Consider the following 27,605-nt stretch of genomic DNA (forward strand, 5'->3'; position numbering starts at 1 on the left):
CTAGCCATATACATAAACAGAACTTAAAAATCCATCCAAAAACGTTAATCCATGGTTTTATGTATACCCAACAACTTCAACAGCATGTAGCTTATAGTGACTCTCTGAATTTAGACACTGGAAAATGTCAGGATCAATGAATTTCTGTTTTTCAGAAAGCCATTGCTGCCGTCGTGTCACTTAGTTCAGAGACACGTCTCCGAGCGTTGACGTACGACGTGGTAGGAGATAGCTCAAGCGTGGGTGGAAATGTTTTGCTTTTTTCAAGTGAACGAAGATTGAATCTTTACGTTATTGTTAGAATGGTCAGCGTGACGCAAGAGAAAATAATTTCGAAATAGTATAATAACGTTTTAAAATTGTCTGCGTATAATACTTGTAAATAAATCAAAGCCATGTTTCACTAAGTCCTTGGAACCAAGAAGACGCCCAAAATTAGCAAAGTATTTTTAAGAAAGAAAACACGGAGTTCCTGCAACATCTTTGGCACAGGGTGTAAGTAGTTATGCGATGTGACCCACAACGTTGATGCATATTAGTTAGAGATGTACAACATAATTTATAGAAAGCATTGTTATTTTGATAATTCAACAAAAGTTACTGTCATTAAAAAGATGACTTTCAGTTACTTCCACAATTGAACTAATTCTTAGTTTTCATGAAATTGTCATCTGACGATGGAGGGTTTCTTCGAAAAACGGTTTAATTATTAAATATTAAGGTTTGGTTAGTCGTAATGAACTGTTCTTCATCTAAAGTTCAAATTAACACTCAGGGAAACACCCAGTGTTCAAAATGGTTCAAATGGCTCTGAGCACTATGGGACTTAACATCTGAGGTAATCAGTCCCCTAGAATTTAGAACTACTTAAACCTAACTAACCTAAGGACATCACACACATCCATGCCCGAGGCAGGATTCGAACCTGCGACCGTAGCGGTCGCGCAATTTCAGACTGAAGCGCCTAGAACCGCTCGGCCACAGCGGCCGGCTAAACAGCCAGTGTAAACATGGTTATGTGTATGTATATGTGAAATGCACGAGCGTTACTGGATTGGCAATCCTGGGTGTAGAGGGAGGATGGAGTATTACGCTGGCAAATAGCAGCTTTTGGGAAAAAATAGCCTAGGCTTTCTGGGTTACCGGTAGCAGACGGGAAAGGTTGCGCTTTCGCTTAAATGTGTTTCCAGTGCTCGAATGGTGTTAATAAGCGTGGCGAAAACTTGGTTAATAACACTTCTTAATTCGGACACGTAATCCAGTGAAGATAGATAAGTGTGTGTATGTAATCATATTTCTAGCGAAGTTATGCTTTTTCGGTTTTAGTGAACCAATGTGTTGCTTTAAGTGTTTGTATGATTTGGTTGCAGCCACTTCCCTGAATGGAAATCTCACTGTATTTCAGTGATACAACCAACGAACAGTGGATCGTCGAAAATACAATCATCAGAGATTGTTGTAAAGTGTTGAGGTTTGTAGCCCCTGTCTCCCAGAATTTTGAATATTGAGAATCGGAACATAATGACGGAAATGGCAATTGTTACACCATCAATACCTTGACTGAACGCTAGCAAACTGATACTTCAGTATGTCCATGGCTGTGGAAAATGGGATATGTTGATTAAAATTTCTTTCCTGTGCCAGCTCATTTTCAGAACAGGTGAAGAATGTTGTGCCAACGGCCTTGCCGCAGTGGTAGCACCGGTTCTCGTCAGATCACCGAAGTTAAGTGCTGTCGGGCCTGGCTAGCACACGAATGGGTGACCATCCCGGTCTCCATATCTGCATCCAGAGGTACCTGTCGGCTGAGGATGATACGGTGGTCGGTTGCTACCGTTGGTCCTTCCGAGGGCTGTTTGAACAGCGTTTGTTTTCAAGAACATTGTGTCCAACACTACTGGAATGTTTTATTTGGAGATCGAAATGCAACATGCCCAGAGGACGAGTCCGTGCAACTTACTGTCACCCTTTGGAGTTTGAGAAAGATGGAGTCACTGGCGTGAGGGACATGTGGAGTATCATTCCTACATACATTTGGCTGTAGATCAATAGCTGCAGGACGAATGGTGAGGAGATGGACTCAGGGCAACAGTGTGGGATGAAGACAGGGACGGGAACACCAAAATGACTACACCATGAAACGATCGTAGGACTGTTCGATTGGTTGGTTGGTTGATTAAAAGAGGTCATCAGTCCCATGTTCCGAATAAAACAGCGCTACAAGTGTGAGAATAAAGTAAACAAGACTGACAACTCAAAACGGAATGAAAGGAAAAATCACAAGATCGATGAAGGGCAACAAACATGTATATGGACAAAAGGGGACAAGAAAAACCACAGAAACGCAAGAAACGGGATGAAGAGATTAAAGCAACAAAGGAGATTACCATGGCTGGCTGACCATGAGAATAAAAAAAAAGAGAAGCCAGCCACTCTGCAACGCATTAAAACCTCCACCCTAGAAGCACTGGGGTGGAGGACACAGAGGGACAAAGGACATGCTTTAAAACTCAGGTCAAATGATACAACCCACCCTCATGAATAAAACGTAAATACTGAATTAGCCGATTAGGCGTTGTCAGATAAAATTATCGGCAACGAGTACGGTAACTCAAGATTTCGTCGCTGGGTAGTCAAAGTGGGACAGTGCACCAGAATATGGGCCACTGTCAACCGGGCGTCGCACCGACACTCAGGCGGGTCGTCAAGGCGCAGGAGGTAACCGTGGGTCGCCCAAGCGTGGCCAATGCGGAGCTGGCAGAGGACAACTGATTCCCTGCGAGAGGCCTGCTTGGAAGACTTCCACACATTCGTAGTCTCCTTAATGATCCGCAGTTTGTTGTGTGTACTGTTATGCCATTCCATCTCACAAACCCGAAAAACCCTATGGCGTAAATCAGAACGTAGGTCAGGTTCAGAGATGCCCATCTCTAGAAGCGATTTCCACGTAGCCTGTTTGGCCAGCCTGTCGGCAAGTGGTTGCCTGGGATGCCGACATGTCATAGGGTCCACACAAACACCACTGAACAATGGTACCAGTCCAGGGCATAGAGGGACTCCTGGATGGACGCTACCAAAGGATGGCGAGGGTAGCACTGGTCGATAGCTTGTGGGCTGCTCAAGGAGTCAGTACACAGAAGTAACGATTCCCCGAGGCATGAACGGATATACTGAAGTGCACGAGAGATGGCCACCAGCTCTGTAGTGAATACACTGCAGCCATTGGGCAAGAAATGCTGTTCAAAATGGCCTCTGTGGACGTAGGCGAAGCCAACATGACCATCAACCATCGAGCCGTCGATGTAAACCACTTCAGAACCCCGGACCACGTCAAGAATTGAGAGGAAGTGACAGTGGAGAGTGACAGGAGTAACTGAGTCCTTAGGATCATGTAAAAGGTCCAGAAGAATCCGCGGCCTAGGTGTACACCTGGAGGTGTATGCGGATGGACCTGGGTGGGAGGTGGTAAGGGAAGGACTCCAGTTCAGACAGAAGGGACTGCATGTGAACCGCAATCGTTATCCCTGACCTGGACCGCAGATGAGGGAGATGAACTGCCACGGGTGGAAAAAGAAGATGGTAATTCGGATGCTCAGAAGAACTAAGAACGTGGGCAACGTAACAGGCTAGCAGTTGTGCACGTCGGATGTGCAATGGAGGGACACTGGTCACCGGAATCGTTCTAAAAGCTCCCGTCACTAGGCGAACGCCACAGTGGTGTACTGGGTCGATTACACGCAATGCTGAGGGCGCCGCCGGACCATAAACCAGACTCCCATAGTCAAGGCGGGATTGAACAAGGGCTTTGTAGAGCGATTTGCACCCCAGTTGGTGTTGCTCAGGCAGTGGAGGGCATTGAGGTGCTGCCAGTACTTCCACTTAAGCTGACACAGGTGAGGTAGCCAAGTCAATCGGGCGTTGAAAACCAGTCCTAAGAATCGATATGTCATCACTACGGTGAGTGGATCATCACGAAGGTAAAGTTGTGGTTCCGGATGAATGGTACGACGCTGACAGAAGTGCATGACACGCGACTTAACGGCCAAAAACTGGAAGCCGTGGGCGAGAGCCCATGACTGCGACTTGTGGATGGCTCCCTGTAGGCGCCGCTCAGCAACACCAGTACTGGTGGAGCAGTACGAAATGCAGAAATCGTCTGCATACAAGAGGATGAGATGGACGGCCCTACAGCTGCTGCTAGACCGTTAATGGCCACTAAAGATAGTGATACACTGAATACAGAGCCCTGTGGGACACCATTCTCCTGGATATAGGGGGCGGGGGGGGGGGGGGGAACTATGGGAGGCACCAACTTGGACACAGAAAGTACGGAACGGCAGAAAATTCTGGATAAAAATCGAGAGCGGGCCTTGGAGACCCCCATCTGTACAGTGTGGCAAAGGTATGCTATCGCCAGGTGGTGTCATACGCTTTGTGTAGATAAAAAAAGACGGCAACAAGGTGTTGGTGTTTGGAAAAGGCTGTTCGGATGGCAGACTCGAGGGACACAAGATTATCAGTGGTAGAGCGCCCCTGGCGGAGGCCGCCCTGACATGGAGCCAGTAGGCCACGTGACTCCAGGACCCTAACCTAACCGCCGGTACGCCATACATTCCAGCAGCTTACAAACATCATTGGTGAGGCTGATGGGCCGATAGCTACCCACTTCAAACGGGTTTTAACCGGGTTTGAGCACCGGATCGATGGTGCTCTCCCGCCTTTGCGATGGAAAGACGCCATCGCACCAGATCTGATTGAAGATGACAAGGAGATGGCGCTTGTAGTCAGACGAGAGATGTTTAATCATCTGGCTGTGGATCCGGTCCGGCCCAGGAGCTGTGTTGGGGCAATGTGCAAGTGCGCTGAGGAGCTCCCACTCCGTAAGTTGGGTGTTATAGGGATGACTGTGGTGTGTAGTGAACGAGAGGACTTTCCATCCACCGTCTGAGGGTGAGAAAGGCTGGGGGATAGTTCTCCGAAGCAGAGACTCTAGCATAGTGCTCAGCAACGCGCTCAGCAATCACGTTTTCGTCGGTACATAGCACGCCGCTGATGGTAATGTCAGGGACACCTGCTGGGGTCTGGTACACAAAAAGACGTCTGATCTTCGTCCAGACTTGGCAAGGTGACGTATGGCGCCCAGTGGTCGACACATACCTCTCATAACACTCCTGTTTTCGTCGTTTTATAAGCTGGCGTACACGGGAATGGAGCCACTTAAAGGCTGTCAAATGCTCTAGGGAAGGGTGTCGCTTATGTCGCTGTAGTGCTCACCGACGCTCTGTAATAGCCTCAGCGACTTCCGGCGACCACCGAGGAACTGTCTTTCGCTGGGGGCACCCTAACGAGCGAGGGATCGCGTTTTTCGCTGCAGAAATTATCGTTGTAGTCACGTACTCAACCACCACAACGATGTTAACATGTTGTGAAGAACCAATGGTGACATCAGAGGTGAAAGTTTCCCAGTCTTCCTTGTTTAAAGCTCATTTCGGCAAGCGTCCATGGGCCTGACGCCACGGCACTGACAGGAAGATGGGGAAGTAGTCACTACCAAACAGGTCGTCACGTGCTCTCCAGTGGATAGATGGGAGAAGTCCTGCGCTGCAAATTGATAAATCAATGGCCGAGCAACTACTTCAAGCCACACTGAAATGTGTGGCGGCCCCAGAATTTAAGAGGCAGAGGTCGAACTGAGAGAGTGAAGTTTCGATATTTCTGCCTCAGCCAGTAAGCACGAAGTCACCCCACAAGGGGTTATGGGCGTTAAAATCTCCCAAAAGTAGGAAAGGTTTAGGGAGTTGATCAATCAGTAGAGCTAGTACATTGAGGGGTACTGCACCATCTGTAGGAAGATATACATTGCAGACAGTTATTGCCTGCGTCGTCTGTATTCTGACAGCTACAGCTTTAAGAAGGGTTTGAAGGGGCACAGTTTCACTACAGACTGAGTTTAGTACATAAACGCAAACTCTACCTGACACTCGATTATAGTCGCTACAGTTCCTGTAATATCCCTTATAGCCATGGACGGCAGGGGTCCACAATGCCAGGACCAGGTTTCCTGGAGGGCAATGCAGAACGCAGATGTAAGCTTAACAGTTGCCATAGCTCAACCAGGCGGTGGAAAAAACTGCCGCAATTCCTCTTGAGGATGACATCATTGTGAGACTGGGAAGGCATGGAACATACAGTGGGGCACTTAACGCCTCAGGGTCACCTGATGCCACCGATTTTTTGCGTGAGCAGCTTGTATTAATTGTGTCTGAGGGTCCAGCGAGACCCAGGTCCTCAGTGGACGCCAGAATCTCCACCCCATCCACAGACGCAGAGCTTGTAGGTAGCAGTGGTGTGGGTGCCACTGCATGTTCCTTGTTCTTAAAAGTCTTCTTTTTAGATTTCTCGCTCTGTTCCTTGGGATTCCTCGGTGGGAGGACTTCACTGAATCAGTCTCCGGGACTGAGGATGCGTGTGAAGCCCTAGGACCAGCTGCTTTTGGGCGCTTCAGCCATTGGTGGGTGTCATCATTCCAACTAGCAGAAGCCTGGGAAGGGAGTGACTCAAGAGACCCCTTCCTAGCGAGAGGTGCTGAAGAAGCCTTACGCTTCTCTGACTCTGAAGTGGGTGGGGTGGGGGGTGGGGGGAGGGTGTTGCTCCCGATGTACGTGGTGTGGAAGCAACAGGGACGGAAGTGCCCCCTTCATCAAAGGGGCAGGTGTAGTCTCCCAGTTCTGAGAGGCGACAGGAATTCGAGGAACTGATGGGGTGACAACTGTTCTGGTAGCGGCGGCGTATGAGGAGGTCATAGCCACAGGATGTAGACGGTCAAATTTCCTCTTAACCTCAGTGTAGGTCAGTTGGTCCAAGGTCTTATATTCCATATTTCCGTAAAATCCTGCAGTCTGGCGAGCAAGGTGAATGATGCTCTCAGCAGCTAAAACAGATGGGAGGCGGGACACATGGAGTATTGAGATGTGATGGACGTCCACAATCTCGACAGGTGGTGCTGGAAGTACAGTGGGAAGACATGGCCAAACTTCCAGGACTTAAAGCAACGCATTGGGGGAGGGATATATGGCTTGACGTCACAGCAGTAGACCATCACCTTGACCTTCTTGGGCAATGTGTCACCCTCGAAGACCAAGATGAAGGCACCAGTGTGAATCTGGTTATCACTCGGACGACGATGAACACGCCAGACGAAATGAACACCTCGCCGCTACAAAATTGGTGCGCAGCTCTTCGTCATACTGCAAAACAAGGTCCCTGTGGAATATAATACCCTGGATCATATTTAAGCTCTTATGAGGCGTGATGGTAACAGAAACATTCCCCAACCTGCCACAAGCAAGTGACGCCCATGACTGGACAGAGGATGCTGTTTTTATCAAAACTGACTCAGTGCGCATTTTGGACAAGCCCTCCAACCTCCCACCCCCAAAATTGTCCTCCAAATTTTCCACAAAAAACTGAGGCTTAATGGACATGAAAGATTCCCCATCAATTCTCATACATAAGAGGTACAGGGGCGAATAAGCTTCACTGCCATCCTTAGCCTGGCGTTTCTCCCATGGTGTGGCCAGGGAGGGGAATGACTTGGGGTCATATTTCTTAGCATTTAAGTTAGACGTTACCCGCTTAGAGACTGCTGGCGGTGGACCACCATCAAGAGATGACGTACTACGCTCCATGGCGTGTCATCCGCCCTGATGCCACCCACTCTGACCGGGGGCTCTCACCATGGGCATCACCGAGCCGCAGCAAAGGCATGGCCATTGCTGGGAGGTCTGATGTCCCAGGGTGACGGGCATCTACTGCTTGGCATACATGGGGAGTTAACGGCACAGGCATCAGCAGAGTGATCCCAGTGTTGTCAGGGGGCTACAAACAACAGTGTACATGTGGCCCCACCACAACGGACTGGCTACTGTGCTGGATATGTGGTGCAAAGGAGGTCCATGGTCATCATCGGCACAGGAAATGACACTGCATAGTGCATGGTGGAAAACGCAACCAGGAAGGTGTCCTTGCCCAAGAGATGGAGAATATGAGGGACTGCAATGCGACGACGAGAAAGTGGGCTAAAGATCTCAATGCATGATGGACACGATGCACCATGTAAGGCGCTCTTCCCCAGTTGGCACGCTCTTCAGGAAAACGTGTGAGGCTCCTTTTAGTTGCTTCTTACGATAGGCAGGAATACCTCATGCCTATTCTAACCCCCGGACCCGCAGGGGGGACTACATGACTGGCTGTGACGAATAGACAGTTCACAACAGCTGGAATTTAAGCAGAGGTTATAGGCAGGCAGAGTGTCACAACGGGCCACTGGAAACAATACTGGAAGTTGGCACATATCGTGTACCAATGACAACAGAGGCTTGCAGGGATGCACCATGTAAGGCGCTCTTCCCCAGTTGGCACGCTCTTCAGGAAAACGTGTGAGGCTCCTTTTAGTTGCTTCTTACGATAGGCAGGAATACCTCATGCCTATTCTAACCCCCGGACCCGCAGGGGGGACTACATGACTGGCTGTGACGAATAGACAGTTCACAACAGCTGGAATTTAAGCAGAGGTTATAGGCAGGCAGAGTGTCACAACGGGCCACTGGAAACAATACTGGAAGTTGGCACATATCGTGTACCAATGACAACAGAGGCTTGCAAAATGTAGAGCAGAAGTCGGCTGGGACGTTGAGTAGCGGTCTGTGGTGTTCAGTGATGAGTAACTCTTCTCTCTGTAGCGGTCAGATTGACTCCAAAGTGTCTGTGGTCCACCTGGTGAAAGATCACAGGAAGGAACGATTCTCGAGACCTGTGTCTCCCAAACTTCTGGAATACTGGTGCATAGAGGTACTGGATTAGCAGCACTGTTTTGGTAATTATTGGAGGGAGGCTGAATGCTCACCAGCATGCGTCAAGAATAGTAAACTCGTTGTCATACTTATCATGACCACATGACATATTCCAGCAGGATAATGTAAGACTGCTGTTCACATCACAAACTCCCTGTGTAATTTACGATTCCTTGATTGGCGTGACTGATCCCCTCATTGGTCACACATAAAACATGTCTGTGATGCAATGAGTAGAGGTCACTTTCATAGCAGTCTCCAGCTGACAAACGTATTCAACATATCAAGTCCTTCTAAAAACTTTTATATGAATCTTGGGGGGAACGTCGAAGCGTAAGTTTGCTACTATGTTTGTATTATGGCGGAAGAAATGAAATGTAGCCTTACTATTACTTCCGTTTGACTCTGATCTCGTTCTGCAGGAGGTAATTAATCCCAGAGGACTGCCTAATGTTAGTCTTGAGTAGAAACGCAAGCTGCCCTACGACCATGGACTTTTATCCTTGCACCAGAGTAGTAAAGGGAGGAAGCAAGCAAGTAATGTAAATTTCGTCTCACTCTTGGCCAACTTGCATTCAGAGTTGACTACCAGGGATGATTTTCAAACTTAATCAAGATCCTAACATTAAACTGCACAGCGGTTAGGTCCCTGAAATATGGTTCGACGACATTGTGAAGTGTACATGTGCGCTCATTGTGCGCAAAAACATGATGATATGCGATTCGGGGAAAGAACTAATTTGATCATCGTCTTTCGAGGAACAAACTAGATGATTTGGGACTCCATGGCGAGTGGGGACAGACAATTGGAAAGCAACTGTGATTAAGAATGTCGATTTATTACAAAGAACTATAATCTGCATGAAACACATGACCTGATATTAAAGTAAAATTAAAACTTATATAGTACCTTATTAAAAAATGTATTTTCCATCACTACTGAACCACCTAAGCTAGACGCTGTCCCCACACAAGTAACAGAGGAATAATTTCAAGTCAAGTGATCATATCAACTAATGCACCTGAAGACTGCAAGCTGATCACTGGAAGCGTTAACTGACTGAGCATTGCAAATTTTACCTTGCTTCTGCGTGACGTCGATCGCTAGAAATAATCAGTCTGTTTATTTCAAATAATTTATATCAGTACTGTCAGGCTCGCAAACTGAAGAGAGCACTGCTTTTAACATGTTGACTGCTGCACGCAAAGTGATGTATGTTTGATCTCGAGGCCAGGCCAGGCCACTGCGTCAAGTGTGAGACTCTGCTGTGACTGCAGGTATGCACGTATCCGTTGGCATAGAAGTCAGGGAAAGGCTTTTCTGTGGCTGAAGTTGTGACACAGCGTCAACCTAAGGCTTTGCTGTGGGTTCAAGTAGGCACACAGCAACAGGCATAAGACTTTGCCATAGCTGCAGGCGGCCTCATAGCAGTCAACGTGTTAAAATAAACACATAGTGGTCGTCTAGTGCTGATGGCTTGTGGCCCACATAGGTATGAGAAGAGGAGATGGGGGGGGGGTGCAAATTCAAACATCACATTTGAGAATTAATCGCAAAACGAAAAACAGAAATGAGAAACACTCCTGGGCATATGGTGAAATTAATGAAGCACCTTCCTGACAAACGACAAGTATCTGTCCCCACTAACCAAAGAACAAAATATACCAACGTTACGAGGAACACCCATGCCTACATCAGAGATCGGATCAAGAGTGAGGTTACCAGGACGCCAGCCAGTGGCCACTGGCATGAGGATCCGATGTTTTAAAGCAGCTGGCGTGGATAGCCAAGGGTCAGGGGGAGGAGGAGTGGGAAACGGTATGATTCATAAATAAGCAACTTTTGGATCTGATCAAATAGGCCAGGCAACGGCGGCTCCTGCAAAGACCAGTCCTTATTTAAGGGAGTGGGGATGGATCTCACTGCCAGTAGTTCAGAGAGAAACAAATGCGAACCCCTCGATTCGAAAATAAGCACGTTGCTAGGCTGCATTGGAGAATTTTGCCGAGGTTGGCAGAACACCACCAGAAAGCACCAGAATGTCTCTGTTTCCCTCACTGACAGATTTGACTACATACACTGATACGTTCATATTCGCAAAATTATTCTTGGATACGGAGCAGATGAGAGGGTGCTAGTTATTACCCAAAATAAATATGTGTATTATCTTCCCAACGAGCTACAACACACACAAAAACCATGTGTAGCAGATAAACATGTTTACCAGGCAATATATACAAGAAAAACGAAAGAGAGTTTAGTGAGCCATCTTTTAACAGTAGGTATCAGGTATGACAATAAATTCCTCCGGATGACATGTGAGGCTCTATGTTTCCTGACGCAACGAATACAATTTCTTGTTCATGCTCTTGATATTAATTTGGGCATTAAGTACGACTGGAATGGGAGTTTAACCATTTAAACACCCACTAACTTACTGACATCGCCATAAAATTTGATAAATATGAGATAGGAGCTTCACGATGTAAGACGTTCCATCTCCGTCAATTTATAATTCCATCAGAGGAACGGGTGGCAGACTGATAAGTAGCATATTAATTAGTCCTGTGACTGATGTCTCAGTCGGAAGACGGTGTTCGAAACAGTTTATAAAGCGGGCAAAGGACAGGTAGGTTACAAATATACATGTAAGAGAGGCCCCCCTCATTTGTACGAGAACAGTGAAAACTTGAAACATCCTTTTATCTGACCGAGGTTTAACACGCCACGCCTGGATCCCTCCAAGTTATTACTGCTAAATTATAGGCGGCTATTGCGAGGCCACTTGTTGGCAGCAGTATAATACTGTTAACGATCTCTACCGTTCTTTACGCATTACGGACTGTTATTATCCGTAATTGGGATTTTATTTTAGGCGGACCGAATAATTGCTGTGCCAGATAATTGCTTAACTCGGAAACCTGCGCAATTTTGAGGGGTTTGAGAAGGGGTGGGGTAACGGAGGGAGGTGAGGAGAGGGAGCAAGCAAGGAAGGAAAGCAACTTTAACATCGAGGTCTAGGACAAGACTGAGGCACTGCAGATTCCATTCGTCCACTGAAATCACCTAGGGAAACCGCACGAAATCTGAATCGGTATCTGTGTATGGGAATTTGAACGCTTTGTCTCCCGTGTTTGATTTCCATGTCTTGGCCACTATCCCTGCGGCGTCGAGCGATAATTTTGTTGGACAGCCACAGAGCGAAGGAATGGCAGATTAGTGCTGAAGAAACTATTTCAATAATAGCTTAAATGAATGGTGTGCACTGCGAGATGGATGCCACTTGGTGGCATTGCTGGCACGTGACACAATAAGAAAGAATGTGTGCGGAGTAGAGACGAGTGGGGAATAATTCCACCGAAAATATGAGCCGGATATGAGGAAATCCACTAACAAAAGCAACTTTGACAAATGGCAGATTGTTACGGCCCGGCTCCTGGGAACGAGCATCTCGGAAGCGGTAAAGATGGTCAACAGTCCACTTGCTATTGTCGTAAGAGTCTATGGCAAGTGGAAGAAGGATGAGGAAACCACAAACGGGTCATCACAGCACGAGTAAGTCGGAACTTCCCCACTCTGTAAAGCTAGACAGGCGGCGGTCTATGTCAGGTCCGACGACACAGAGTAGTGACGGTGCAAGAAAAAGTGTTTCTATGCACAACCGTCAGTGCACATTGTTGAATATGGGACTCCACAACAGACAACCCCTACCTGTTCCCATGATGACCCAGCGATGTCGTCAATTGTGGTTAAGAAGAAACTGGGTTATTGAGTTTGGGGCGTGGAGCAGTGGAAGCGTGCCGTCTGGCCGGATGAAATTATATTTCTTGTTCATCAGGTCGATGCTCGTTTCCGGGGAAAGGCGAAAGGTTGCTCGAAACATGAATCGCACCACAGTCGAAAGCTGGTGGGGGCAGTGTTGCGCTTTGAGGGGCACTAATCTGAGCTTCTGTGGGACTTACGGTAAAAATGAAAGGTACCGTCAGTGGAATATTTCCTGAATGGTTGAAATATGTTGAAGCTAAGCCTTTTTTAAGAAAGAAAAGAAATAATAGCGTCAAATTTCCGTTCAGTTTCACTTTTATCAGTGGTATCGTAAATTTTAGGAAAGGTAACATATAGTCGGCTTCTTAACCTTTTGACAGCAAATAATATACTGCCAAAGTCACAGTTCGACTTTATAAAGGGTTCTGATATTGAGACGGCTATCTGTACATACAGTGGGATAATGATTCACTAGGCAATAAATTACAGACAAGCAATATATTTTGCGACGTTTCACAGGCATTTGGCTGTAAATCGAAATATCCTTTTAAGTAAATTAGAATATTACCTCGGAACAGGAAATTCTGCAAAGTGTTTCAAATCTCACATCTCCGACAGGAAACAAAGACTGTCGTTAGGAAAGAGACATGTATTAAACTATGAGGCATTATCCAACTGGGAACTAATTACATGTGGTATCCCACAAGGTTCCATCTCAGGGCCTTTACTTTTTCTTGTCTGTATTAATGACTATTCATCTGTAGCATTATCAGAGGCCAAATATATTTTGTTTGCAGATGATACCAGTTTTGCAATAAACATCAAATCAAGAATAGCCTTAGAAAGACTGATAAATGAAATTGTAACGAAAGTTACATCTAATCTAATCTCTAATCGTGACTGCTGTGGACTAAGTAAACATTACTAAGCATCACCTGCACTTTTCCACGCTTGGTGTCTTCTCCGACGGCGATGGCATCTTTCAGCGAGATAACTATCCGCATCACAAGGCTACAATCGTTCTACAGTGCTTTGAAGAGAATGATAGTGGGCTCATGTTGATGTGTTTGCCACTAAATACATAAGTTTCCTAATCCGACAGTACCTATCCAGAATGCTATTGAGCGCCAGTTCTGCATTTCACAATACACCGATAGTTGCTTGAACTGTGTGTACGCATCTGGCGCCACATATCTCCGAAAACCTACCAAGGACTTTCAAGTCCATGACAAGCTGAACTGCTGGATTAGTGAGTTTCAAAGCGGGTATATAACACGCTTTTAAGCAGGTAGTCTTAATACTTTGACCCACTTGTAAATAAAGAACAAGTTGACTATTAATGGAATTGGTAACGATACAATTTCTTGAGGACAGTCACTTTATTATTACGAAAACTATACAAAGTAAAAAAAGGCCTCCAAAAAGAATTGGAGGCTTCAGCATCGACTAACGCTATCTGTGACGAACAGTCTGATTAAGTGATGATAACGGCAATGAGATGACTGTTCGACCTCTGACTTTTATAGTTTAGAGTCATACGAGTGAGAGGTAGGATGTTGATTACGTAACTACCGGCCTGCCTGCTTAAGTCGTTTATCCGCACCTGCTGCAGATTCGTTGGTTTTCCTGCGAATTTCCCCTGACCTATACCTGCGCCTCTCAAGAGCACACCGACTTAAAAATTTATGGCTCGTGAAGTTTGTCAATTATTTCACCTCTGAGGACACAAAGCAAACTTTGAAAGCCCCCGTTCCCTCTCCCCGCTTCAACGACGGCAGCTGACAAGGGAATTCCATAGAGTTTGCTCTGTCAGCGCTTTTCAGAATTCGCAAGCCGCAGAGCAAAGGTTAAAGTTCACCTGCACGAACGAAAATAACAAGTGAAAAGACATCGGAGTCCAGAAACTAATCGACGTGACCTTAATGCGTCTGCACACTTCTTATTGTTGTATCCTACTCAACCACTGCATCAGTCCGTATGATATCAGATTAAATACACTATGTGATCAAAAGTATCCGGACACCTGGTTGAAAATGAATTACAAGTTCGTGGCGCCCTCCGTCGGTAACGCTAAAATTCAATATGGTGTTGTCCCACCCTTAACTTTGATGACAGCTTCCAATCTCGCAGGCATACGTTCAATTAGGTGCTGGAAGGTTTCTTGGGGAATGGCAGCCTATTCTTCACGGAGTGCTGCACTGAGGAGAGGTATCGATGTCAGTAGGTGAAGCCTGGCACGAAGTCGGCGTTCCAAAACATCCCAAAGGTGTTCTATAGGATTCAGGTCAGGACTCTGTGCAGGCCAGTCCATTACAGGGATGTTACTGTCGTGACACCACTCGGCCACAGGCCGTGCATTATGAACAGGTGCTAATTCTGGTGAAAGATGCAATCGCCATCGCCGCATTGCTCTTCAACAGTGGGATACAAGAAGGTGCTTAAAACATCAGTGTAAGCTTGTGCTGTGATAGGGCCACGCAAAACAACAAGGGGTGCAAGCCACGTCCATGAAAAACACGACCACACCATAACACCACCACCTCCGACTTTAACTGTTGGCACTACACACGAACCCACACCCTGCCATCGGATCGAAACAGTGTGTACCGTGATTCGTCACTTCACACAACGCTTTTCCACTGTTCAATCGTCCAATGTTTACGCTCCTTACACCAAGCGAGGCGTCGTTAGGCATTTACCTGGGTGATGAGTGGCTTATGAGCAGCCGCTCGACCATGAAATCCAAGTTTTCTCACCTCCCGCCTAACTGTCATAGTACTTGCCGTGGACCCTGATGCAGTTTGGAATTCCTGTGTGATGGTCTGGATAGATGTCTGCCTATTACACATTACGACCCTCTTCAAAAGTCGGCGGTCTGCCTCAGCCAACATACGAAGTCGTCCTGTACGCTTTTGTGCTGTACGTGTCCCTTCACGTTTCCATTTCACTATCACATCGAAAACAGTGGACATATTTATGCTTAAGAGTGTGAAAATCTCGAGTACAGACATATGACTCAAGTGACACCCAATCACCTGACCACGTTAGAAGTCCGTGAGTTCCGCAGAGTGCCCCATTCTGCTCTCTCACGATCCCTAATGACTACCGAGGTGGCTGATATGGAGTACCTGGCAGTACAATGCACCGAATATGAAAAACGTATGTTTTTGGTGGTATACGGATACTTTTGATCACATAGTGTATGTGTTCTCAGCGAACTTTTTCTTACTCGGAGTTCAAAATTGTTCTTAGTTTTTTTCTCCAACGCGTATAGTTGTTTCATAATGGAATAAAGTTTTTCTTTGTTTTGTCTGACATATGAGCCACTATGGACTAAGGTTTTGTCAACTGCTTCTCTTTTCTCCTCTTACACATTTATATCATTTATAGATGTTTCTCTCTTCTTTACTCTGTGCGAGTGCCTCGAGTCTCTTGGGTTTTTCACGGAAACTTTTAGAATCTCGCAATTTCTTAATGAGTGGCAGTCGCTCTTCATTGTCTTGTCTTTTCGAATCTCTCTGTACCACGTGTTAACCATTTATAATTACCAAAATGAGTCATTGTGCTTTTGTCAATCTTTGGGATTCATCCTTTGGATGTGACGCCGGAAAGCTATTTTTATTTTTGTAATCATGTCTTTCATTATTTCAGTATACGTATAAATTTCTCTATCATGACGTCTTCAGTACTTTTTTGCCCTTTAGCTGGTCCCAAAATTTTTCTTAGTATTTTTCTTTCCGTGATTTACAGTGTTTCTGTCTTTGCCCATTTTGTTTAGAGTTACACATTCTGCTACATAAAGTGCTCCAAGGAAAATTGATGTAGGGTAGTTCTAACTCTAGCGTGGTGAGACATCGATTTTTTTGTTATGCAGGGTGGTCTATTGATAGTGACCGGGCCAAATATCTCACGAAATAAGCGTCAAACGAAAAAACTACAAAGAACGAAACTTGTCTAGCTTGAAGTGAGAAACCAGATGGCGCTATGGCTGACCCGCTAGATGGCGCTGCCATAGGTCAAACGGATATCAACTGCGTTTTTTTAAATAGGAACCCACATTTTTATTACATGATCGTGTAGTACGTAAAGAAATATGAATGTTTTAGTTGGACCACTTATTTCGCTTTGTGAACAGTTACTGTTGATGACCATGCAGCTTCGCTAGACATGTTGGGAATGTGGGTTTCACGGGGAGCGTGAAAGGGATAAGTCCCTGCAGGCGCAATATCCTCTGTGCCCTCGGTGGCTCAGATGGATAGAGCGTCTGCCATGTAAGCAGGAGATCCCAGGTTCGAGTCCCGGTCAGGGCACACTTTTCCAACATGTCCCCAATGAAGTGTATCAACGCCTGTTGCAACTAGGGTGTCCATTTAATTATCATTTCATTCTAGCGAAGCTGCATTGTCATCAACGGTAACTGTTCTTCCGGGAACAAATACTACCTTCATCTATAGCAAGGCATCCTGGGCTTACATTTCGGCAAGTTAATGCCCGTCTGCACACGGCGAGAGTTTCTACTGCTTGTCTTCGTGCTTGCCAAAACCTACTTTGGCCAGCAAAGTCGTCGGATCTTCCCCAACTGGGAACATTCGCAGCATCTGCTTGACTTCCGCAAGGCGTTCGAAACAGTTCCCCACAGTAGTTTAATGAACAGAGTAAGAGCATATGGACTATCAGACCAACTGTGTGATTGGATTGAAGAGTTCCTAGATAACAGAACGCAGCATGTCATTCTCAATGGAGAAAAGTCTTCCGAAGTAAGAGTTATTTCAGGTGTGCCGCAGGGGAGTGACCTTGTGGATAACATCGGAAGTTCACTGAGGCTTTTTGCGGATGATGCTGTGGTATATCGAGAGGTTGTAACAATGGAAAACTGTACTGAAATGCAGGAGGATCTGCAACGAATTGACGCGTGGTGCAGGGAATGGCTATTGAATGTCAATGTAGACAAGTGTAATGTGCTGCGAATACATAGAAATAAATATCCTTCATCATTTAGCTACAGTATAGCAGGTCAGCAACTGGAAGCAGTTAATTCCATAAATTATATGGGAGTAGGCATTAGGAGTGATTTAAAATGGAATGATCATATAAAGTTGATTGTCGGTAAAGCAGATGCCAGACTGAGATTCATTGGAAGAATCCCAAGGAAATGCAACCTGAAAACAAAGGAAGTAGGTTACACTACACTTGTTCGCCCACTGCTTGAATATTGCTCAGCAGTGTGGGATCCGTACCATATTGGGTTGATAGAAGAGATAGAGAAGATCCAACGGAGACCAGCGTGCTTCGTTACAGGATCATTTAGTAATCGCGAAAGCGTTACGGAGATGATAGATAAACTCCAGTGGAAGACTCTGCAGGAGAGACGCTCAGTAGCTCGGTACGGGCTTTCGTTGAAGTTTCGAGAACATACCTTCACCGAGGAGTCAATCAGTATATTGCTGCCTCCTACGTATATCTCGCGAAGAGAGCATGAGTATAAAATCAAAGCGATTAGAGCCCACACAGAGGCATACTGACAGTCTTTCTTTCCACGAACAATATGAGACTGGAATAGAAGGGAGAACTGATAGAGGTACTCAATGTACCTTCCGCCACACACCGTCAGGTGGCTTGCGGAGTATGTATGTAGATGTAGATGTAGATGTAGATCAGTGGGAGGGCCGTCCAACTGCACTGACTCGGCATGGTATCCCTCAGGATTAACGATCCAGTTTTTCTGAAAATGTAACCATTTGTTTCTGTGTACAGGTACATCTACCTATTTTCGTCTGATTCGGATAATTCATTCGTGGTGCGTCTATTTTTTTGTCTTACTCAGAGCGTATGAGCTAATACGTACAAATTACTGAACGCAATTAACAGCTGGCGCTCAGATTTCGTGGTCCATTTATAGGTGTTAATCCTAGTTTGTAACAAGATGCAGCCTGCCTATATCTGTACTCTACACTCTGAAGTGATTGGCAGAGGGAACATCCGATTGATCATCTAGTTTGGTTTTTTCCTGTCCCATTCAAGTGTGGAGCGCTGGATAAATGATTGTTTAAAATGGCTCTGTGCTCGCTGTAATTATTCTAATCTTATCTTGACGGCCTTACGGCAGCGATACGCGGAGAGTTGCAATATCCTAAATTTCTCACGTTTTGTTTGTTACGGAAATATTGTAAGTGATCTTTCGCGGGGTAGTTGGCAAATGTCTATAAGTTCTGCCATTTCAACTATTTCAGTGTCTCCGCGACACTCTGCCATGGGTTTGGAAACCTGTCACTATTCGTGATGCCCTTCTATGTATGTGTGTTTTATAGGGTTCCCACAAATTTGGGAAATATTCTATTTTGGTTTGAACGAGCATTTTGTAAGCTATTTCTTTCGTCGACTGTATTTTCCCACTATCCGACGAATTAACTGTAGTCTACCTCCTGCCTTACCTATAACTGGGCCTATGTAGTCAATCCATTCCCACAAATTGCCACACCTGGGATTTTATATGACTCGACTGAGTCCTGATTGTCACTTATAGCTATTAGAGTAGTAGGGTACTACGTTTTCCGATTTTTGAAGTGCTCAGTATTACAGTTTTGAACACTGAAAGGTAATTGCCAATTTGAATCCAATTTAAAATGTTATCAAGTTCTGACTGAATATTGGTGGAGCGTTTTTCACGCAATAAATCGTCACAGATTGTGTTATATTTACTGCATCATATGCGAAGAGCCTGAAGTATCTATTACTATTGGCTGTAAGAACATTAATGTACAACATGAGAAGCAACTGCCCGACACGCTTGTCTGGAGTGCACGCAAAGTTACTTCAACTATTCACTCTCTATAGATAACCCATGCCTACCATAGGACAGAAGGAAATCTAATGAAATGAAGGTTAGAAGCTTTTTGCGTGTGATACAGTGGAAGAACTGTCGCCAAGTACAGAACAGAAATGTCGTAGTAATTCCGAGATATGAAGAGCAAGTTTGAGGTTTTAACGTAAAGTCGACGATGAGGACGATGACGGATTCGACACGGCTGAGCCGCGCGGGATTAGCTGAGCTGTCTCAGGCGCTGCAGTCATGGACTGTGCGGCTGGTCCCGCCGGAGGCTCGAATCCTCCCTCGGACATGGGTGTGTGTGTTTGTCCTTAGGATAATTTAGGTTAAGTAGTGTATAAGCTTAGGGACTGATGGTTCAAAATGGTTCAAATGGCTCTGAGCACAATGGGACTTAACATCTGTGGTCATCAGTCCCCTAGAACTTAGAATTACGTAAGCCTAACTAACCTAAAGACATCACACACATCCATGCCCGAGGCAGGATTCGAACCTGCGACCGTAGCAGTCGCGCGGTTCCGGACTGAGCGCCTAGAACCGCTAGGCCACCGCGGCCGGCTAGGGACTGATGACCTTAGCTGTTAAGTCCCATAAGATTTCACACACATTTGAACATTCGACACGGTTGAGGAAGCTGATTGACCGGACGATTTGAACTCTACTGGAAACACCTTCAATGAGGTGTCTGAATATCTGTGGAGGAATAGCAGCCCATTCTTTCTCAAGAGCCGAAACCAGAAAAAGTAGTAACGTTGGACTCTGGGGTCTGGAGTGAAGCCGATGTTGTAACTCATCCTAAAGGTGTTCCATTCGATCCACGTCGGGACTCTGGCCAGGCCAGTACATTTAAGGAATGCTACTGTCAGCCAACCGTTGCCTCACAGATGCTGCTTTATGACAGTGTTTACTGCCACGTTCATGCAAACAGTAACTGTCTCCGAACTTTTCTACTGAACGCAATACACAATGCTGTAAAATGTGTTCGTTTCATTTCGCGTTTAACGGTTTCTTCAGTGCAACAATGGGACCACACCCTAATCACGAAAAATGCTCTCATACCGTAACACCAACTCCTCCATACTTCACTGTTTCTCTAGGCATTCGCCACACCCAAATCTTTCCATCTGATTGCCTCAGTGTATAGCTTGTTTCTGCACCCCATATCACTGGTTTCGAGTCATCCACCATGTAGGAGCGTCGCTCTTTACAACCACTCTAGCGTCGCTTAGCACTGAATATACAAAAGCGTGTCTCACGAAGAGTTACAGTACCATTGCGTCACACGTCCGCCCCGATGGAGCCGGCACGGTAGCTCAGTGTGTTCGCTCAGAGAGCTGGTTGGCCTCTGTAATAAAAAACTGAGTGGAACGATCAACAAAAACGAAGTTGACCGGATGTCAAGTGACGTCCGCAACGACCAAACACAGCAATCAACAACGAACAAAATGGGGGAAAAAAATAGCTGAGTGGTCAGTGTGACGGAGTGGCGTCCTACGGGCCCGAGTTCGATTCCCGGCTGGATCGGGGATTTTCTCCGCTCAGGGACTGGGTGTTGTGTTGTGAATGTAATACGACCTGCACCAATGCGGCCGGACCTGCCCCTTAGGGGGCCTCCCGCCCAATGACGCCAAACGCTCATTTCCATGTCATTGTACTAAGTGGATTGCATGCGATTTCTTACAATAACATTCTAGAATGCTCGACAGTTCCTGTCCGTCAGTACCTGGGCTTGGTTTAGTTGCGGTTGTTCATTCGCGTTTCCACTTCAGAATCACATCATAAATAGTCGACTTCGGCAGCCATTATTATTTTTTTTCTTTCTTTAAGTCATCAGTCTTCTGACTGGTTTGATGCGGCCCGGCACGAATCCCTCTCCTGTGCCAACCTCTTCAGCTCAGAATAGCACTTGCGACCGACGTCCTCTATAATTTCCAGTTATTTGCTATACTCCAGTCTCTGTCTTTCTCTACAACTTTTACCCTCTTCTGCTCCCGCTACTACCATAGAAGTTTTTCCCTGATGTCTCAACAGATGTGCTACCGTCATGTTTTCCGTATATTTCTTTCCTCGTCGATTCTTCGGAGAACCTCCTCATTCCTTACCTTGTCAGTCCACGTAATTTTCGACATTCGTCTGCAGCACCACATCTCAAATACACTCCTGGAAATTGAAATAAGAACACCGTGAATTCATTGTCCCAGGAAGGGGAAACTTTATTGACACATTCCTGGGGTCAGATACATCACATGATCACACTGACAGAACCACAGGCACATAGACACAGGCAACAGAGCATGCACAATGTCGGCACTAGTACAGTGTATATCCACCTTTCGCAGCAATGCAGGCTGCTATTCTCCCATGGAGACGATCGTAGAGATGCTGGATGTAGTCCTGTGGAACGGCTTGCCATGCCATTTCCACCTGGCGCCTCAGTTGGACCAGCGTTCGTGCTGGACGTGCAGACCGCGTGAGACGACGCTTCATCCAGTCCCAAACATGCTCAATGGGGGACAGATCCGGAGATCTTGCTGGCCAGGGTAGTTGACTTACACCTTCTAGAGCACGTTGGGTGGCACGGGATACATGCGGACGTGCATTGTCCTGTTGGAACAGCAAGTTCTCTTGCCGGTCTAGGAATGGTAGAACGATGGGTTCGATGACGGTTTGGATGTACCGTGCACTATTCAGTGTCCCCTCGACGATCACCACTGGTGTACGGCCAGTGTAGGAGATCGCTCCCCACACCATGATGCCGGGTGTTGGCCCTGTGTGCCTCGGTCGTATGCAGTCCTGATTGTGGCGCTCACCTGCACGGCGCCAAACACGCATACGACCATCATTGGCACCAAGGCAGAAGCGACTCTCATCGCTGAAGACGACACGTCTCCATTCGTCCCTCCATTCACGCCTGTCGCGACACCACTGGAGGCGGGCTGCACGATGTTGGGGCGTGAGCGGAATACGGCCTAACGGTGTGCGGGACTTTAGCCCAGCTTCATGGAGACGGTTGCGAATGGTCCTCGCCGATACCCCAGGAGCAACAGTGTCCCTAATTTGCTGGGAAGTGGCGGTGCGGTCCCCTACGGCACTGCGTAGGATCCTACGGTGTTGGCGTGCATCCGTGCGTCGCTGCGGTCCGGTCCCAGGTCGACGGGCACGTGCACCTTCCGCCGACCACTGGCGACAACATCGATGTACTGTGGAGACCTCACGCCCCACGTGTTGAGCAATTCGGCGGTACGTCCACCCGGCCTCCCGCATGCCCACTATACGCCCTCGCTCAAAGTCCGTCAACTGCACATACGGTTCACGTCCACGCTGTCGCGGCATGCTACCAGTGTTAAAGACTGCGATGGAGCTACGTATGCCACGGCAAACTCGCTGACACTGACGGCGGCGGTGCACAAATGCTGCGCAGCTAGCGCCATTCGACGGCCAACACCGCGGTTGCTGGTGTGTCCGCTGTGCCGTGCGTGTGATCATTGCTTGTACAGCCCTCTCGCAGTGTCCGGAGCAAGTATGGTGGGTCTGACACACCGGTGTCAATGTGTTCTTTTTTCCATTTCCAGGAGTGTACTTCAATTCTCTTCTGTTGCGGTATTGCCACTAACATACAGTTCTCTGTTCCAAACTTACATTCTGAGCTATGCAAAGGTTGCAGTTTCGCTGATACTAGGGCTATTCAGAAAGTAGGGAACGTTTCCGTGTGACGCTGCCAGGCGCCCGCCTATCGCGTATATTTTGAAATGTGCGTGCTCGGCAGCTCAGTCGGCATCCATCCGTGACAGCGGGAACGTCTCTGCGCGTCTGGTTTTTTCGATATTCGAATTTTAAATGTGCGCTGCAATCGAAAATCTCGCCAGTTGTGAGGTGCGGTCTGTGGTTTTCGTTGGCAAAAAAACTAAAACATATAGAAATTTATCGTGAACTGTGCGAAATGTGCGGAAACAACGTAATGAGTGAATGATCCGTCCGGAAATGGTGTATTCGGTTTAAAAATGGCCGAACCAACGTTCATGATGAAGAGAAGAGTGGACGCCCGAGCATTGTGACTGACGATCTTGTCGCTAAAGTTGATGAAACGATTCGTGAAAACCGTCGCTTCAGAATAACGGAGCTTTCGCTTTCTTTTCCACAAGTTTCACGGACTTTGTTGCTTGAAATTGTCACTCAAAAGCTAGGCTACCACAAATTTTGTGCACGATGGGTGCCCAAAATGCTTACAGAGCACCATAAAGAACATCGAATGGAGGCAACGTTGATATTTCTGGAGGCCTACCACAAACATGGTGATTCATTACGGGATCGAATCGTAACCTGTGACGAGACTTGGGTGAAACACGTCAATTGCGAGACAAAATTACAGTCCATGGAGTGGGGGACGACAAGGCCCCCCAAAAACCAAGAAAATGTTTGCAAACTTGTCAGCAAGTTGATGGCGACAGTGTTTTGGGATAGGAAAGGTGTGCTTCTTATTGATTTTCTCGAACGTGGAGCAACTATAAATTCCGCCCAGTATTGTCAAACTTTGCACAGCCTTAGAAGAGCAGTTCAAAACAAACGCCGTGGAAAGCTGACATCCAAAATTTTGTTTTTTCACGACAGTGCCCGACCTCACACGGCAAACCACAATGAAGAATTCCTGAATTCATTAAAATGGGAAATTTTCCGTCATCCGCCCCACAGTCCCGAAATTGCACCAAGCGACTTCCACTTGTTGTCCAAGATGAAGAACTGGCTTGCAACGCAGCGCTTTGATGACGAAGCGGAACTCCAGGCAGGCGTGACTCACTGGCTGAAGCCTCAGGCGGCAGAATTTTATGACGGAGGTCTTTCAAAGCTTGTCCACCCCTATGATAAGTGCCTCAATGTGTTTGACTACGCGGAAAAGTAGTATGTAAGTCACTCTTTCAGATGTATATAATAAAATGTATTTCTTGTACTTAGTTTTTTTTAATGCCAATTCCTACTTTCTGAAGAGCCCTCCTAGAACTGAATATCCAACGACTAACATATTTTCGAAGTCATTGAGCCCTCCTGACGGAGCCGTTCTGCTGTTACTGGTTCTCTACAACAGTACCCCGGTCTCCTTTTATACTGGAGGCTCCGCCTTGTGTGACATCTAGTGATGAATTCCACTTTACATAGCGGAGTCCGAATATCTTTGATCAGGCAGTCTGCTTAATGTTTTAGTAGCGGTAATTTCCTGAACACATTTCTCGGTTCCATCTAATGTCCTCCGCTCATGATTTCTGAACGCCATGCCTACCAGTGAACGCACTTTGCGAGTTTCTTAAGACAACTACCCCCCAATGTTCGTCCTTCTGAAACCAACACAAGATAATCTGTCGATAGTGAGACGCAGATTTCTTTAAGACTGAATCCTCTACTATCAAAATTTCCATCAATTCACACCTGATTTTTGAAAAAAAAACAAAAAAGTTTTAATAAATGTTTTAATATAGTCTCCCTTCACCAATTCCGAAGGTGGGAAGAAAGGAAGAGTAGGGTTTAACCAACCGCCGATGACGACGCCAGTAGAGACAAGCACAAGCTCCGACTGGGGAACAAAATCGGGTAATTCCTTTCAAAGGAACCTTCAGCATTTACACTAAGCAATTTAGGAAAAACCACGGAATACCTAAATCTGGATAGACTGATGGGGGTTCGAACCGCCGTCCTACTGAATGTGAGTCCAGTTGCTTAGCAATGTGACAACTTGCTCGGCATCCGTAGTTCAAGTAAACGTAACTGAAATGTGCTTATCTCTAGCGTCCAGATTCAGTTAGTAGTCATCGATAAAGTTCCAGCAGGCCATATACTTCTGCTGTAGAGGAAGACTTTCTACAGACTTTTAAATCGTTATTCTATTATGCTAGTCTTCATGGTTTCGTTCTCGTTGGTTTAACCTTGAGTTGTGGGCTGAGAAACCAGCCCATTCTATTAAATATATTCTCCAAAGCTTTTACAATCTCTCGCTGAACGAATTGGTGCAGTGGTTACAGCTCCGAATTACTTGGTATGCGCAAGATTTAAAGCCTCGTCCACTCGGTCAAATGTAGATCTCCACCATTTCCGAAAACAATTTAAGTGAAAAGTGGAACGTTGCTTTGGGTAGTATACGATCGGCTTCTTGACCCATCCTTGCTGTTCCCACTTTGGTTTATGTGGCTGTCCCAAATGACATCAGATGAAAAAACGCACGGCTGTCTCAAAAGGACACGATCGAATCCTGATACACACGTCTCCATTCAGAGATATTGCTCAGTCCCTGATGATCTCGTTGTAGGTAGAACGCTATTCCGTAAATATCCGTTTATTATACTTTACTCTTAGCTACATCTGCAACGTATACTTTAGTCTTAGCTGTATCGGCACGAACCTGATCATTGGTTTAGGTAGCGCAGTTCTAGTTCTGTTGAGGGGGGTGGGGACACCTTTGGTTTCTCTTTTAATCTCTACATTCCCATCACAAAATTGATATCTACACGTACATCGCCGTTGTATTCGCCCTTGAACTCACAGAATGCTACTTCTTTACACTCTAGTCATAGTAATGGCAGTACGCATGCAACGATAAGGAAAATGAGTAACAGTGCTATGTCTGGCGAGTCCATGTGGTAATAACGATGCGCATTAGCCAAAATATCGAGATGGAAGCTAGACTTCAACTCGAAACTCCGAAATGTGAGGGTGTGGGAACCAACCTACTGATCCACGGCGAGATAGTGCAGCTGAGCTCGGCTCGCATATTATGCAAACGGCATGCTGACGTCCAGCCTGCGGCCGTTTTGCAAGTCAAACAGAGCGGCCTTCACTTTAGCGTGTAAGTCCCAAGCGCAGTCCATACTGGCCGCACAAATCAGTGAACGCGGCAGATGAAGCGACGCCATTTGTGTCTCTTGTAACGACCACAGGTGATAGCCAATCCGATTTGGAATAATTAATCCGTAGGTGGAACTTTCAATTTGCTCCAGAGTGTTTACTGTGATAAAGCTTCCTAAAAGATTAAAAGTAGGTACTGGGTATGTGCTTCAACTTGGAACTATGTTCATGAGTAACGCTTTTTCAGCTAGAGCATCTTACCGCGACAACTTCTATTTACCTCATTTCCAGAGTGCCAAACCAAAGTTCCTCTCTTCTGTATTTCCAGGCTCGTAAATTGAAGCCCTCGGCTGTACTGTCAGGCGTGTTCAGATATCTCGAGTACACTCTGCCTTATAGATAAAATCTGTCGCTAAAATTTCCAGAGAAAATAGGTACTGAAATATTTATCATGGAAAATGTAAAATATTTTTGTATTTGGAACAAAAGGATCGATGGGAACAATAGTGATTCTACACGATTCGAAATTTTCTGTGCGTTATTCCGAGGCTGAAGAGATAACAGAAAGAAAATTAGTCGATAGCATTGAAAGTCATTCGTTCAACGCCAATAATAAATTGCGCAACAGAATTCTGTTGAGACTGCAACACAGTTAGTGATTTCTTTCTTTCCACGAGGTAAGGCTTCTCGTTCGGAGATAAATCACCAGTGGCGATTTTTGGTTTTCGCTTGCATGGCTCCTGTTGTTGGCAGGTAGCTTTTGGTTTTCTTGTCGTAGCGTAAACCAGTTCACACTTGTGTACCTTGCTCACCAGTTCATCTGAAATTACAACGGAGTCGTGTATGACAGTGTGTTATTAATCACGTAACGAAAATCAATAGATACCAAGATTTTGCTATAATGTTCGCTGTTAGTGTGAAAATAAATATAATTCCTTCAGATACGAGGGTATTCCCAAAAGTAAGGTCTCCTATTTTTTTATAAGCACGTAGACCTGTTTAGTTCTACAATGATGTACTTCAGTTTACACCTTGAACATTTAGCTAGTTTTCAACATAATCACCATTTCTGTCGATGCATTTTTGTAGACGCTTTGGCAGTTTTTCTAAGCCCATGTCATACCAGCTCGCCGTCATACTGTTCAGAAAGTTATGAACCTCCTCTTTCACCTCGTCGTCAGATCGGCTGCAAGGCGGTGAAGAAATGCGCGGGAAGCATCAACTCGTTGCCGCATGTGGTCCTCAGTCAGCATGCGTGACACCGATCTTGCGCACACCTTCCGGTAGTTCAATGTTTCCGTTAAAATTCTGTGAGCGATGGTTCGCGAAACCT

The 27,605-nt window shown here is 46.1% G+C and overlaps 1 protein-coding gene and 1 non-coding gene across 2 annotated transcripts in view; one reads left to right on the forward strand and one right to left on the reverse strand.

Annotated features, from left to right (window-relative positions):
• Nucleotides 1–27,605, reverse strand: part of LOC126190944 (multiple C2 and transmembrane domain-containing protein) — an 876,357-nt gene that overhangs the window by 474,416 nt on the left and 374,336 nt on the right. The window lies entirely within an intron of this gene.
• Nucleotides 16,854–16,928, forward strand: Trnat-ugu (transfer RNA threonine (anticodon UGU)). The gene has a single exon. It is a non-coding gene; the product is annotated as a tRNA-Thr (tRNA).

Source organism: Schistocerca cancellata, chromosome 6, assembly GCF_023864275.1.
Source record: "Schistocerca cancellata isolate TAMUIC-IGC-003103 chromosome 6, iqSchCanc2.1, whole genome shotgun sequence".
Classification (NCBI taxonomy): Eukaryota; Metazoa; Arthropoda; class Insecta; order Orthoptera; family Acrididae; genus Schistocerca; species Schistocerca cancellata.